Source organism: Aedes albopictus, chromosome 3 (assembly GCF_035046485.1).
Source record: "Aedes albopictus strain Foshan chromosome 3, AalbF5, whole genome shotgun sequence".
NCBI classification, from domain to species: Eukaryota; Metazoa; Arthropoda; class Insecta; order Diptera; family Culicidae; genus Aedes; species Aedes albopictus.
In genome coordinates, this window is record NC_085138.1 from 345,139,316 (window position 1) to 345,152,564 (window position 13,249).

The window sequence follows — 13,249 nt, forward strand, 5'->3', positions numbered from 1 at the left end:
TTGTCCCAAAATTGCACATGGTCGAAAAGCTTGGGGGCTCACCCTGTAAATGATAGCTAAGGGTGTTAGAAACAAACTTTTGTATGACGGCAACTGTCCGAAATGACGTTTAGAGGTCGCCCCGGCGAGATTTTTGAAAAATGGCCATTTTTTTGTAATAAATGTCATACAAATATTTTTTACCGTACAAAAAATGGCAATACCCACTATTTTTATATTTTTTACAGCTTGATATGGATCCAAACTTCCTGGGAAAAATAATTATCGACATGTTTTGCTGGTAACTTTTTGATACTGAATTTTTGAAGTTACTAAAATTTGTCAATTTTTGATATACTGTGCATTTTACCCATCATAAAGAGTATCTGAACATAATGCTAATTTAAAACAATTTCCATAAAAAGATAGGAAATTTTATAAGGAAAAACTTTGCCGAAGACACCATTGCGTTGTTTCTATCCGTTTTAGAGTTATTCACGGTTTACTATTTGGTGAAATTTTGATTTTTAGGTATTTTTCTAAAAAAATCACAAAAAAAACTGCCCAAAAACACATACAAAGTAAAAAACAACGTATACTCAACAAGTTTTTGTCTTCATTGTGTTTAGGAATTATGGTGGCATCATTTATTGAATTTTTATTTCCGTTGACGAAACCATTTTCTTTGATATAGAAAGGCACCTATTAGCGAGAAACTTTATCATTAGGTACCATTTTGTGATGCCTCAGTAGGCCATGGCATTTTTAACGGTTATGTACTGCCAATGGTTTATACGAGCATAATACACAATAAAACGCACGACACATTTTCTATATAATTTAGAAGGTGATACATTCCGCAAAACATGCCGTTTTGGTTTTCAAAGATTGTGTTCAAATCGTTCAAAGACATGAATAAAACGTTCTAGTAGTCCCTATCATTTTGATCAACATAAAGGACGATAAAAATGACATCACTTGTTTACGTCCAAAACTGTTGTTTACCAAAAATAGCCTACCTTGTCTTATTGTATGCCGTGTATGTGTTATGGTAATCAAATTGTTCTAACCTTGGATAACATTACGTTAACTCACTGATTCATCTTATCCCGCCCGTTTCAATTTGCCTCGGTGTATCTTATTTTCGGTGTCGATAAGATAGTTCAAGTCAGTAAATATAAAAAAAAATACATGCTCTGCTTTTTAGAAAGTCTTGAATTGGAACTTAGTATCTACAAATTGGTATTCTTACGTAAGATGTTCGTAATCGCGATTTGAATTTGGTATGGATCAACGTATTCGCCTTTATTCACTTTGCCACTGTTTCCTGGGCTGTTTCACTGGTCCAGGACTCATACGTCTTCGTGTAGAAAAATAATTGAGAATATTGACAGGAAAGTAAGATAAACGCGAAAATATGGCTCAATATTTTGTGGAGAATATCTTTAAAAAATCAATAGGCAGTACGAAGCTAGGCAGAGAGCTAGTTTTTTTTAAAGAAATTTTGCTAGTTAATTTCTATATGAAGGGATTGAAGAACAACAAAAAAAAAAAACAATTAATATTGTCACCATAATTCCATAACACAATCAAGACAAAAACTTGTTGAGCATACGTGATTTTTTACTTTGTATGTGTTTTTGGGAAGTTCTTATGTGACATTTTTAGAAAAATACGAAAAAAATCAAATTTCACCAAATAGTAAATTGTGAATAACTCTAAAACGGATAGAAAAAACGCCATACTGTCTTCGGCAAAGTTTTTCCTCATAAAATTTCCTATCTTTTTATGGAAATTGTTTTAAATTAGGATTATGTTCAGATACTCCTTATGATGAGTAAAATGCACAGTATATCAAAAAATTACAAATTTTAGTAAATTCAAAAATTCAGTATCAAAAAGTTACCTGCAAAACATGTCGATAATTATTTTTCCCAGGTAGTTTGTATCCATATCAAGCTGTAAAAAATATAAAAATAGTGGGTATTGCCAATTTTTGTACGGTAAAAAATATTTGTATGAAATTTATTAAGAAAAATGGCCATTTTTCAAAAATCTCGCTGGGGCGACCTCTAAACGTCATTTCTGAAAGTTGCCTTCATACAAAAGTTTGTTTCTAACACCCTTAGCTATCATTTGCAGGGTGAGCCCCCAAGCTTTTTGACCTTGTGCAATTTTGGGACAACCTAGCTGATCATGTCACTGTTATCTCACACTCACTCGCAAAGAATTACATTCACTTGCTATTTTCTCCGCTCAGAAGCGTGCAATCAAAATACGATGTATGGACGACTTTTGCCTTGTGGTTTTGTCTCAAACTTTGTCAAATAAAGTAGGGGTCGATCGCGAATCCCAAAGTCGCGACAGAGCTGTGAAAGCGACTCTCCACGAGGTGAGTGTAAATTACATTCACCACGTGGAGAGTTGCCTTCGCAGCTCACTCACGAATTCGGTATGCGTGTGCAACCCCTACTCTTATCCCATCTTATTTTGATTGCACGCTTCTGGGTTGAGAAAACTGCAAGTGAATGTAACTCTTTGTAAGTGAGTGTTCCCATCCCTGATGAGAACTTATTGGACACGGTGTAAGTGTGGGCCACCTTAATGACAGTTAGAATGTGATCCTGAGTTTGTCTGTGCTCTTTAATCCATTTGATCATAATCGGCCAAACTGCATTCAGCTAATCGACCCTTGCGGCCAGATGGCATTCGGCCAAACGGCATTTGATCAAATGGCCGGACACCATCACTCACCATCCTCGTTTTGCAATCATCTACTTTGATATGTATTATGATTGTTATGACATTCTCCTTCCTCATCTGCAGCGCGATGCAGAGGCATCACTACGTCTCGACTATAAATAGAAGTGTTTACTCTACTATCTACAGTCTCGACTCCCATTCGTTTCACATAGCTCCGTCAGAACGCATACATACAAAGCGCATAATGACAACGAAACTCGGATTTAACGATTCTCTAGTGATGGCCACGATAATTCGCAGCACTGGGCATCACCCACTGGATTTATCTCGAGGGTTTTCGTTGATTTGTTCAGCAAAATTGTTCTAAAACTCTAGAAGGATCTATTGTAAGCAGTCTGCTACACATTTGGTTTTTGGTTTAGTGTAATCAAGCCCACAAATTTCCCGAAATGTGATCGATCACTATCCAAGAGTAAAACACACGACACCGCAACCCGTCCATATTTTTGTAAAGCAGTCAAGTTCTATATTTTTGTCATTTATTTTTTATTTGTACAAACTTCAACAATTTTTTTTCTCATAATAATCATAATTAATAATAAATCTATAATCATTTTCTTCTTTTCCTTCCGTATTTTATTTTCTTCTTCGCGTATTTTTTTCTTGTTTTTTTTTCTGGTTGTTGTTTTGTTCTTGTAGTAAAGTAATAGTAAATATCCAAATTAATACTTAGTCATGTGTGTGTGTTTATGTGAGTCTGAGTTTGTGTTGGATTGTGAGTGACGACGTTTGTCCGTGTCAATGTAGGTGTTTTCCTCCGATCGTCTCCGATGCAGAGTGGGTTTCTTCCTCTTCGTTACAAAAAAGGGTGCCTGCGTGTGGCTGTGTGTGAGTGTTTCCAGTGTATGAGTCTTTGTGTGTATGTGTGTGATACCGGAATGAAGCAAAACACCAAACAAATTTCGGCTTTTGTTTCCTTCCGCTGGAAAAGGTTTTAATAATCGAACTATATAAGATTCCTAAACATGTTTCATCTCATCTGGGGTTTTTACAAATATTGATACAGTTGTTTCGTTTTTTTTGTGGCTTTCTTAGCGAAAATTGCGCGAACTTTTGGGGTAATTCTTGGATTTTGCCACGATTTGCTCGCTTTTTGGTATTGGTTCTCAGGCGAATTTAATGTCTCAAAATGAATTTTAGCAATGTGTGTTTGTGTGATTGGAAGTCGGCTGGCGTTTCGAACTCTCGGGTTGCGTCGACTAGGTTTAGATTTGTTGTGAAAACCGAAGAAACTTCACACAAGAAAGTTAGTGAGCTCGTGCTTCAGTGTTCTAGTGTTTGTTTTTAAAATAGAGTGAAATAAGTGGTCTAACTCGCGAATTGGTCTTAGTTGTTCGCGTTTCTCGTTTTGTTCTCGATTGTTTCGCGGTGAACAATGTCGTTGAATAAGATTCGTTTCATAAATTGTAAAAAACAGCTCAAAATCTAGCTCCTGCTTCCTGCGTTTTTTTTTGTATCTTAAAATGGCTTGAATTGTTTTGGATTTTGCCTATAATCGATTCGATTAGCTTCCTCCTCGTAAAGCTTACTAAAAATCTTTGCACGATTCGCACTCGTGTTAATACGATTACTTTCTTGGAAAAAAATAAGTTGTAAATGTTAAGGAAATTGTACAATTGGATGCGATGCGTTATTATATGCTTGTTGTTACTCTCTCATATTACCTTCTATAAAATCACATTGCAATCGAAAGCGAAATATGAATCTTTTTTGATTAGCTGTGGTTTGCGCATTTATTTGTATTTATTTAGTTCAATAACTACCTTTTTACAGTATGTACTTTGTTTTTATTAAGACTCGTTAGCTACACATTTACAAATACACATGATCGCTTCCTGAGTAGCGACGGTTTTTCGGAAAAGATGAAGGTTTCTATCTTACAGGGATGGAAATATTCAGCTCTCTCAAGCCATGTGAGCAAGCTTTCTTGTGTGAAGCGTTCGGTATAAAAGTAAGTGAATTAGTGAGTCTGAGTTTGTTGAAATTAGCGAACCATCGTGATATGTTTCGAAAATGCTTGGAATCATTTTCTTAAACCTCAACTATCGGAAATTGCTGCCTCTCATGCCCGCCATGATCGATGACAAAAGAGAGCAAATGTGCAACGCAGAAAGAGAGAATGATGTAGGTGCCACTTGTCTGCTTGGGAAGAGAAAGGCGAGTAGCGTTCTCTCTTTACGAACCTCACGCTCGCCCACTTTGATCGATCATCGAAAGCGAGCGGCGAACGAAAGAGAACGAGAGACAATCCGCACCGTGTCAACAAACCGTGTGAGAGAGAATTCCAAACGACGCCGACTTTTGTGTTGCGTTGCACGCTCTTCTTCGTGAGAGAGCGCGTCGCGTGTGTCTATCTGCAGGTGTGAGTGTCGTTTTCACGATCGCGCGCACTGTTGGCTCGCGTTCGTGTAAAGTAGTTATCATTGATTTTCTTTTCTTCGCTAAAAGGGAGGGAGAAAATTGGTCGCAGCGGTGGTGGTCAATACCTTCTTTCGGTTTCGTTTGCGGTCGAATGTCGAAAACACACATATGGCGGCCATGGCGAAATTGCTACTACACACATGCTAGCCCAAAAAATTTGTTCGGAGTTTTCTTTTAACGATTATGTTTTTATTTTCAGGCACTAAAGCGAAAGAAAGTGGACAAAGGAAATGAAAACATCTTAAGATTACCTCTTGGTTTTGTTTCAAAGATTTGTTTTATTGAACCTTGTGCTATTCATTTTTTTTTCATTTTGAAATACTAGCTTAATGATGACAAAGAGAAAAACTTAACAAATGAGAATTATGCTAACATAATTGTTTTTCCTTGTTTGTTTGAGTTTCGTTCGAACAATTATAAGAAAAATGTGGGTGTGTGTTGTGGGTCATTACAACAAGTTTGATATTTATGCAACGTTTGATAGGCAAATTGTTTCATTGTCTGGATCTTGCTTTTCCGTTTTTTTGTCGATCTTTTCCAGCTCTGTTTTCCTATCTCGCTTTAATACAATTCGGCTTGGTGATTGATAGAGATGTCATCGTGTGTTTGCGTGTGTTTGATTTGTGTAAATGTGTTCTTTTTTAGCAATTGAGACACCTGAAACTAGATAATACTAGGAAAACTGATGATGCTAATACTCAAGTATATGAATAATCTTACTTTGTCGTCTCTCAATGAGGATTAAATAAATCTATAAATAGCTCTAAATCTCGTTTTCTTCATTTTGTCTAACTGGTTTCATCATATAGCTGGGGAAGTCGCTATATACATGAACTTTCTATACCATTCTAACGTTCCGTTTGCGTTTCCGTTTCTAGTTGGTTCTATTTCCATCGAACTAATCATCATCCGAAAATAAATCATTACATTTACCTATGAAGATATGGACTGCTGCGCGCAATAGCTCAATATCAATGTTTCTTGTTTTCTTCTCTATTCGTTTTGGTTAGTGTTCGTGTGTTCCAGTGTGAGAGGTGTGTTTGTGTATGTGTGTGTGCGTGCGTGTATATGAGTTTTGACAAATGTCTAAATACGAATCGCGAATTCTATCTCTCGCACTGTTCCAAAGCTACCGGTTTATCTATTCTTCCACGTTTCTTCGTTTGTTCTTTGTTCAGTTGTTAAACACGCTCTATACTATTGACTAGTATTGGTAGTGCCGCTAAACGGCACCTAAACTACGAAATTGCGCTTCACTTCACACACACTCTGATACAGATGGTTGTTTTGGTTCAGTGTTTTTTGTTGTCCTTCGAATGTGTTTCTGAGAAAGTATATGTGTGTGTCTGTGTATGAAATCTACAGTTATTGGTATTGGTACTATCGGTTCTTTGGTGCTTCATGGTTGGAATCGCACGTTTGCTTGCACTGTTTGTACAAATGGACGTAGAGCGTGTTGGGAGGTTTGTCGTAGCACAGATGAGTGTCTTCGTTTAGGATTTCTACTGACTGTCGATGTAAAACTCATTTGGAGCTCATAGCATCCTTATACTGACATTACCAAAGCCACGACATGGCGACCTAACAAAACACGATGTTTATCTTGCAACTTGGAATTACATGGCGACCGTGACAATTTACGTGTGTACACGCAACAGTTTTACTGATGGTAATTCATGTAGAACTCATTTGTCATCGAAATAAAAACAATTGCTTCGTCATTACATGGCGACCGTAACAAGACTGAGTGTATCTTGTGACATATCATGGCGACCACCACAAATTGCGTTCGTTTTTTTGTATCGTTTTGAAGTATTTGCACAAATTCGTCTACGAATCAACATGATTCTAACAATTCGAATATGTGTCGCTCTGCCGTGTGATCGAAGCATCCCAGAGAATTATAGGGCATTCCTTGTCTGTGAAAACTTACTCCTATAGAAAAGGAACAATAAGCTTTTCAGTGCTAATTGCGTATCAGGATGTTTCTATTATGGGGTATCCAGTTAGCCTAGTGCTTAAGGCTTTTGGATCGCCAATCCGGAGACGGCGGGTTCGGTTCTCTTTCCGGTACGGAAAATTTTCTCAACTTGCTGGGCATAGTGTATCATTGTGCTTGCCTCACAATATACAAATTCATGCAATGGCAGTCAAAGAAAGCCCTTCAATTAATAACTGTGGAAGTGCTCAAAGAGCACTAAGTTGAAACGAGGCAGGCCAAGTCCCGGTGGGGTCGTTGAGCCATAAAAAAGAAGAAGGTGTTTCTATTATGACAATGAAATTTAGTAATTTTTGTTAGTGTTATTCAGGTTCTCTAAAATGACGTAGGTTTACTCATCGGTTCAAAATATTGACATTATTAATGTCGTGACATGGCGACCGTAACAAGACACGATGCTTGTCATGTAATATGGCGACTACATGGCGACTGTTGCAAGTTGCGTGTGTTACTCATTTGCGACTAATTTGCCTTCAAAATAAAAATAATTACTACGAAATTACATGGCGACCATAATAAGACAAAATGAATCTTGTGACTTGCTGATGTGACAGATCATGACGACCATTTCAAATTCCGTTCGTCTTATACCGTCTTGGAGAATCTGTGCAAGTCTGCACATTTACTAACTTTTGCCTGAATGACATGGCCTTACATGGCGACCGTCACAGGTTTTTTTAGTTTCTGTAGAGTTTAGAGCTAATTGTTCACAAATCGTTACAAGTTGCGAGTGTTATGCAAGCTATTTATCGCCCTGAGGCCAGCTCAATTTGCAGTACGATGGTTCGTGACGAGCAAAGTTCGAATTGAGTAACTTTGTCTCGCATTTACTTCTAGAAGTCGTTCCAAATCGTTTCAAGGGTCTTTCATTAGGCCCTATGTGCTTGTAGAAAGTATGCAACACGTATTGTAGGGTTGGACGGCATAAAAACCGTACCGTACCCAGTAGAATAGAACTGTTACAATTCAATCATCGAATCCTAGTTTTAAAAGGACTGTAATTATCAACTCTGCGAAAATCTGAACTACGACATGGCGACCGTGACAGCATAGCTAGCGAAAATTTCTCCAGTGAAACTCCGAGCATTTCCCCAGCTGATTTCTCCAAGGATTCCCGTCAGTAGTTCCGATGAAATACTAGCAGGCACAGTTGTGTCACTTTTTCGACAAATTGAAAGATAAATTGGTGGGATTAGAAAATACGACTTCATATGATCAGAACCGACGCTGGAACCAACTAAGTCACGAAGAAGGTTGAGATTCTGCCGGTGAAAAACAAGCCAGAGAATCATACAGCCGCTTTATGAAAACTTGAGAATGAATGTGCGGAAAAAGCAATGATTCGAAACTCCGCAGTCGTCGAAAGCGAACGCTCGCAGAGAAGGACATAAGACAGCACGAGGAAGACCCGGAAATGAAACAGAGAAACTGGCAGGAGGAGGCAAAAATAAGTGAAACGAACGGGAAAGAGAGCAAAGGATGGTGAGCTGTGGATATTCAGCAGTGGGTGTAGAAGGAAAAGTGGAGGAAAATAGGATATTACTGAAGAAGAAAATCGTCGGTAAATATCATCAATGGTGGTTGAAGATGCTGAACAGACAAACAGTTGTTCCTCAACCAAATGAAAGAAAGTCCGAATTTGGAGAAGAGAAGATGGAGAAAACGAGGCATACATAGGGAAGATAGATGATGTTGAAGAGAATGAAGTACTCATCTATCAAGAGGAAGGAGAAAATCAAGTCATGAAGGACTAGTACAGAATGTGTAGAAAACAACGTGTGAAAAGATAGACCTTCGATTAAAGATTAAAGGAGTCATAGAGAGGGTGAGGGACACATCAGAAACGAAATAGAGAAACTAGCAGGAGGGCGTAAAAAAACAGAGAAATGGAGGAGGAAGAGAACCATGAGCTGTGTAACGTCGCAGGGCAGTAGGAGAGTAGAAGGAGAAGTGAAGGAAGATAGGATAAAACAGATGAAGAAAATCATCGGCCGTACCGATAGCGGTTCAACGGAGATACCTAATCCGCCAAGGTGAAATTTAAATGATTGTTCCCTAAACAATTGACAGAAGAGCAGAGGATAAAGAAAGAGAAAGAACACGTGGAGCAAATAAGGCCTACCTAGTGAAGACGGATGTTGTTCGAGTGGAACAAGCATTCGTCTATCAAGAGCTGGACAGATTGGAAGCTCATTAGCAGAAGGAGGAGATCAAGGAGTGAAGGCTTACAACAGTACTTGTTGAAAACAAGACGTGTAATAATGATGACCTTTAGTTTAAAGGATCCATCGATAAACAGCTCGTTGAGAAATCCTCGAACAATGAGGTGAACTTTCATTTGAGATCTCTGTTACATGAAGTTGTGATTGTGATCTTGACCTAAGACGTCTCCAGCTGCGCACTGACTAGGCTGTTAAGGTACCGTCGACAAATGGAAGAGGGTGAGTACTGATAGACTAGAACAGAGTCAACAAGCTGATGAAAACCAGCTAGACAGAAGCCGGTATATACTCATTGGAAGTCACTCCAAGAATAACCTAGTAGATGAAGGTATACTTCATGTGTTAGAACTTCAAATACAAAAATGTAGGCCAATCTGTACAGGTAGTGCAGCACAGATGGCTTCGATGCTAAGGGGCTGTAGGAAGTAACAGAGGTTCACACAAAATGGGAGGCCAGCGGTTATGGAGATAGTTCAAGCTTATCTCAACCATTGTGATACTGCGAAGAAAACAGTCAAGGTAGTTGACAATGGAAACGTTGTATGATTAGCTGGCGAGTTTAATCCAAATCATTAACGGTGGTGGAAGTCAACGGTATCTTCGTCTAAGAAGACTCAGGAGAAGGACAATCGAATGTTCAGCTGATTGTTGTAATCGAAGGAGACCTACGGAGGAAACTTCAACTCCAGACTCGTGAGGAATGGAGAGGGAAACTGACTGACACTGTCTACTGGAAGTTTTGACGAAGGTTATGCAATTTAGTTTACTAATGACGGTCAAGAAGAGCATGTCTAGCTATCAGTTGATGTACTACCGATTTGGCAGTCAGACGCCTTCAACAATGCGTAAGAGAAAAAAATGAGAAAGATGAAGAACTTCGACAAGCATCTTCAACGGACATTCGGAGGAGACTTCAACTCTAGAGTCGTATGGTGAAGTCAATGCAGTCTAGTGGATGCTTTAGCAAAGGTTGGACAATGAAACTTCCGTATTGGCCGTCAAATAAAGCGTTACAGGGAGAAAGCAAAAGACGACGGACTTCGGCAAGAAGCTTCAAGGAAGTTGCTTTTATCGTCAAAGTGGATGACAAAGGTTATTTTCTACGGCCAAATGAGAAAAGCGTCGAATGTGAAGGACCTATTATGAGGTCGACTTACCGAAAGCTCGTTGAAATACCTTTGAGCATTCGTTCAAACGTGTACGTGGTAGCTTTTCCTCAGGAAGCGTTAGTAAGGTATACGAATGTAGCTAGGTGAAAAGTCCACTGAAGAGAACTTAAGAAGTGCAGTATAATCATGAGAGAAATACCATGCCCAATCCAGTAAAGACAGCTTCTGGTAGACGTTGATAGCAAGATGTTATAGACTGCAGCAAAACAAAGGTTGGTTGGCCACTTCACGAACTTCCAAGTCCAAGGATAGACTTTTCAGGCGCATGAAATGAGAATTGCAAAGACCCTAGGCCGGACCCTGTGCAGGAAATGCGGCGTAGAATAAGACAAAAAAGTGGATCTTGGTAATTTGTGTGCTATATTTTCCTAGAGATTGCAATCGTCTAGTCTAGGCACCTGACTGGTTGGAGTCATTGGTTCAATTTCAGGATGAATTATTTCTGTTGAAACAGGTAGACCGTGTAGATCGCGTCGTCCCAATGTCGTCGAAACGTTTGTAGACTACAGAAATCTGAACAGAAGTCTTTCTCTACTATAAATTGTCAGGGTAGAACCGATTCCGGAGTATGGAATTTCCTCGTCTGGCACTAGTCTCCGAGGTTCAACGACGATGGAGTGCTTTTTGAAGATCTACTGATTGTAAATTACCAATACCGAGCCTGTGACTTGAATTCGTATGGTTGACCTTGGTACCAGGCCAGTTTACATTGCAGTTGAGGTGTTGAAGTAAGCCTGAGGGTGAAGAACGTGTCGACCTACTGATACTTGAAGCCTGAAGGTACAGAATAGGGCAATTTTATCACATGAGGCTATACCCTGAAGAAGAAAAAGACGATGTTCCGGTTCTAGGTCGTTGGTACACTTGCAGAAACCCAGAAATTGCGACAAAGATTTTAGCGCCTGATTGGTTGCCATCAGAATACTGGCTTTGGACTACCTTCTGAATGGCTTATTTCTGTTGAAGCAACTCGACTGACCCTATAGATTATTATATGATATAGGTCGTCGGAACGTCTGTGAATCGGTACTGAAGTCGTCCTCTACTCTAAATGCTAGGATCACCGGAAGCTTTCCTCAGCCTGAAATCGTAGGATCGACGACGGAGTAAGGAATTCTTCAGCCTGGCTCTAGACTCTGTGGTTGAACGACGATGAGAATGCCGGTTGAAGGTCTTCTGGATCTGGACCCGTTTATTGCTGAAAATCACCGAACCAATCTGAAGTCTGTCATTCTAAATCGTATGATTGACCATGGTACCAAGATCGAATTGCAAATGGAATTTGTCTGAATAGGCTGTTTCTTCCACACAATTCAGAATACGGTAGAACCTTCACCTGGGACTAGACCCCGGAGTTGAACGAGACGAAGCACCGGTTTGAGGTCATCTGTACACTCTCATGAACCCCTTTAAAGATGACGACAAAGATCTCAGCTCCTGTTTCGATGATGATCGTGAGCTGGAAGTTATCCTGCTGTTCAAATCGCAGGATCGCAGTAATTACTTTTGACGTATTACCGAATGAGGTCGTAGAGGCAGCAGCGAACCGAAGGCCTTTGGAGACTTAGCAGACAGCTACATAGCACCGGCGATGATCACCTGGATATCTGCATCCTTGAGATCGTCAGATAGACCATCATCATCGGGTCAGTTGAGTATTGGAACCGAAGCTTATTTGGGTGGAATTCGGTTGAATCATGTAGGCCGTGTAGACCGCGATCAATAAAGCCTCGCCGATAGGTCATCGAAACGTCTGGGAGCTGAACAAGAAACTTTCCGGTACTCAAAATGTTAGATCAATCCTGTAGTAAGGAATTTTTCCGTCCTGTAGTAGATTCTGAGATTGAACGATGATAGAGTACTGGATGAAGGTCTTCTGGGCACGTGCTTTGCTGGCAGTTGCCGAACCAATCTCGAGTCTATGACTCGAAGTCGTATGATAGATCTCGGTACCAAGACCATTTTCAATCCAAAAGATGCAAAGAGAACAACATCTTCGCCTTGGACTAGACTCCGGAGTTGAACGAGACAAAGTACCTGGATATTGCAAGAAAGATCTCATCTCATCTCATCAAAACACCGGTTTCGGACTTCCCGTCTGTTCGAACAGCCTTGATTGATCGCTTGAACTTGACCTTGAAGATCCGGCGATAGGTCTTCGGAACGTGCTACAGAAGTCTTCCTCTACCCGAAATCGCAGGATCGCCAGGACAGAAGCTTTCCTCTGGTCGATTGAAGGATCGACCCCGGAATAAGGAATTCTTCTGCCCCGCACTAGGCTCAGAGGTTTAATGATGATGCAGTACTGCTTGAAGGTCCCCCTGGGTCTGTCGCTCAACATCGTATGATCGATCTTGTTTCCAGGCTAGTTTGCATTGTAGTCAGAGTCGAAGTTAGTCTGAATAGGCTGGATTTTTCTCAAGGTGCGGATAGGGTCAAAATCTTCGCCTGGGTCTAGATCCCGTAGATTTTCGTAGATTGCGAGAAAGATCTACCAGCCTCCAGCTATAGGTCATCGAAACGTCTGTGAGTCGAGGCAGAATTCGTCCTCCTCCTCTTCTTGGCGTAACGTCCTCACTGGGACAAAGCCTGCTTCTCAGCTTAGTGTTCTATGAGCACTTCCACAGTTATTAACTGAGAGCTTCCTCTGCCAATGACCATTTTGCATGTGTATATCGTGTGGCAGGCTTCGTCTT

The 13,249-nt window shown here is 40.0% G+C and overlaps 1 protein-coding gene across 50 annotated transcripts in view; it reads right to left on the minus strand.

Moving 5' to 3' along the window:
• Positions 1-3,183: 3,183 nt before the first annotated feature.
• LOC109421922 (sodium channel protein para) overlaps positions 3,184-13,249 on the minus strand; it is a 521,170-nt gene continuing 511,104 nt past the window's right edge. For all 50 annotated transcript variants that reach the window (XM_062855155.1, XM_062855169.1, XM_062855173.1 and 47 more), the window contains one exon: positions 3,184-13,107. The gene's annotated coding sequence lies outside the window, so the exon portion shown is untranslated. The remainder of the gene's footprint in view (positions 13,108-13,249) is intronic.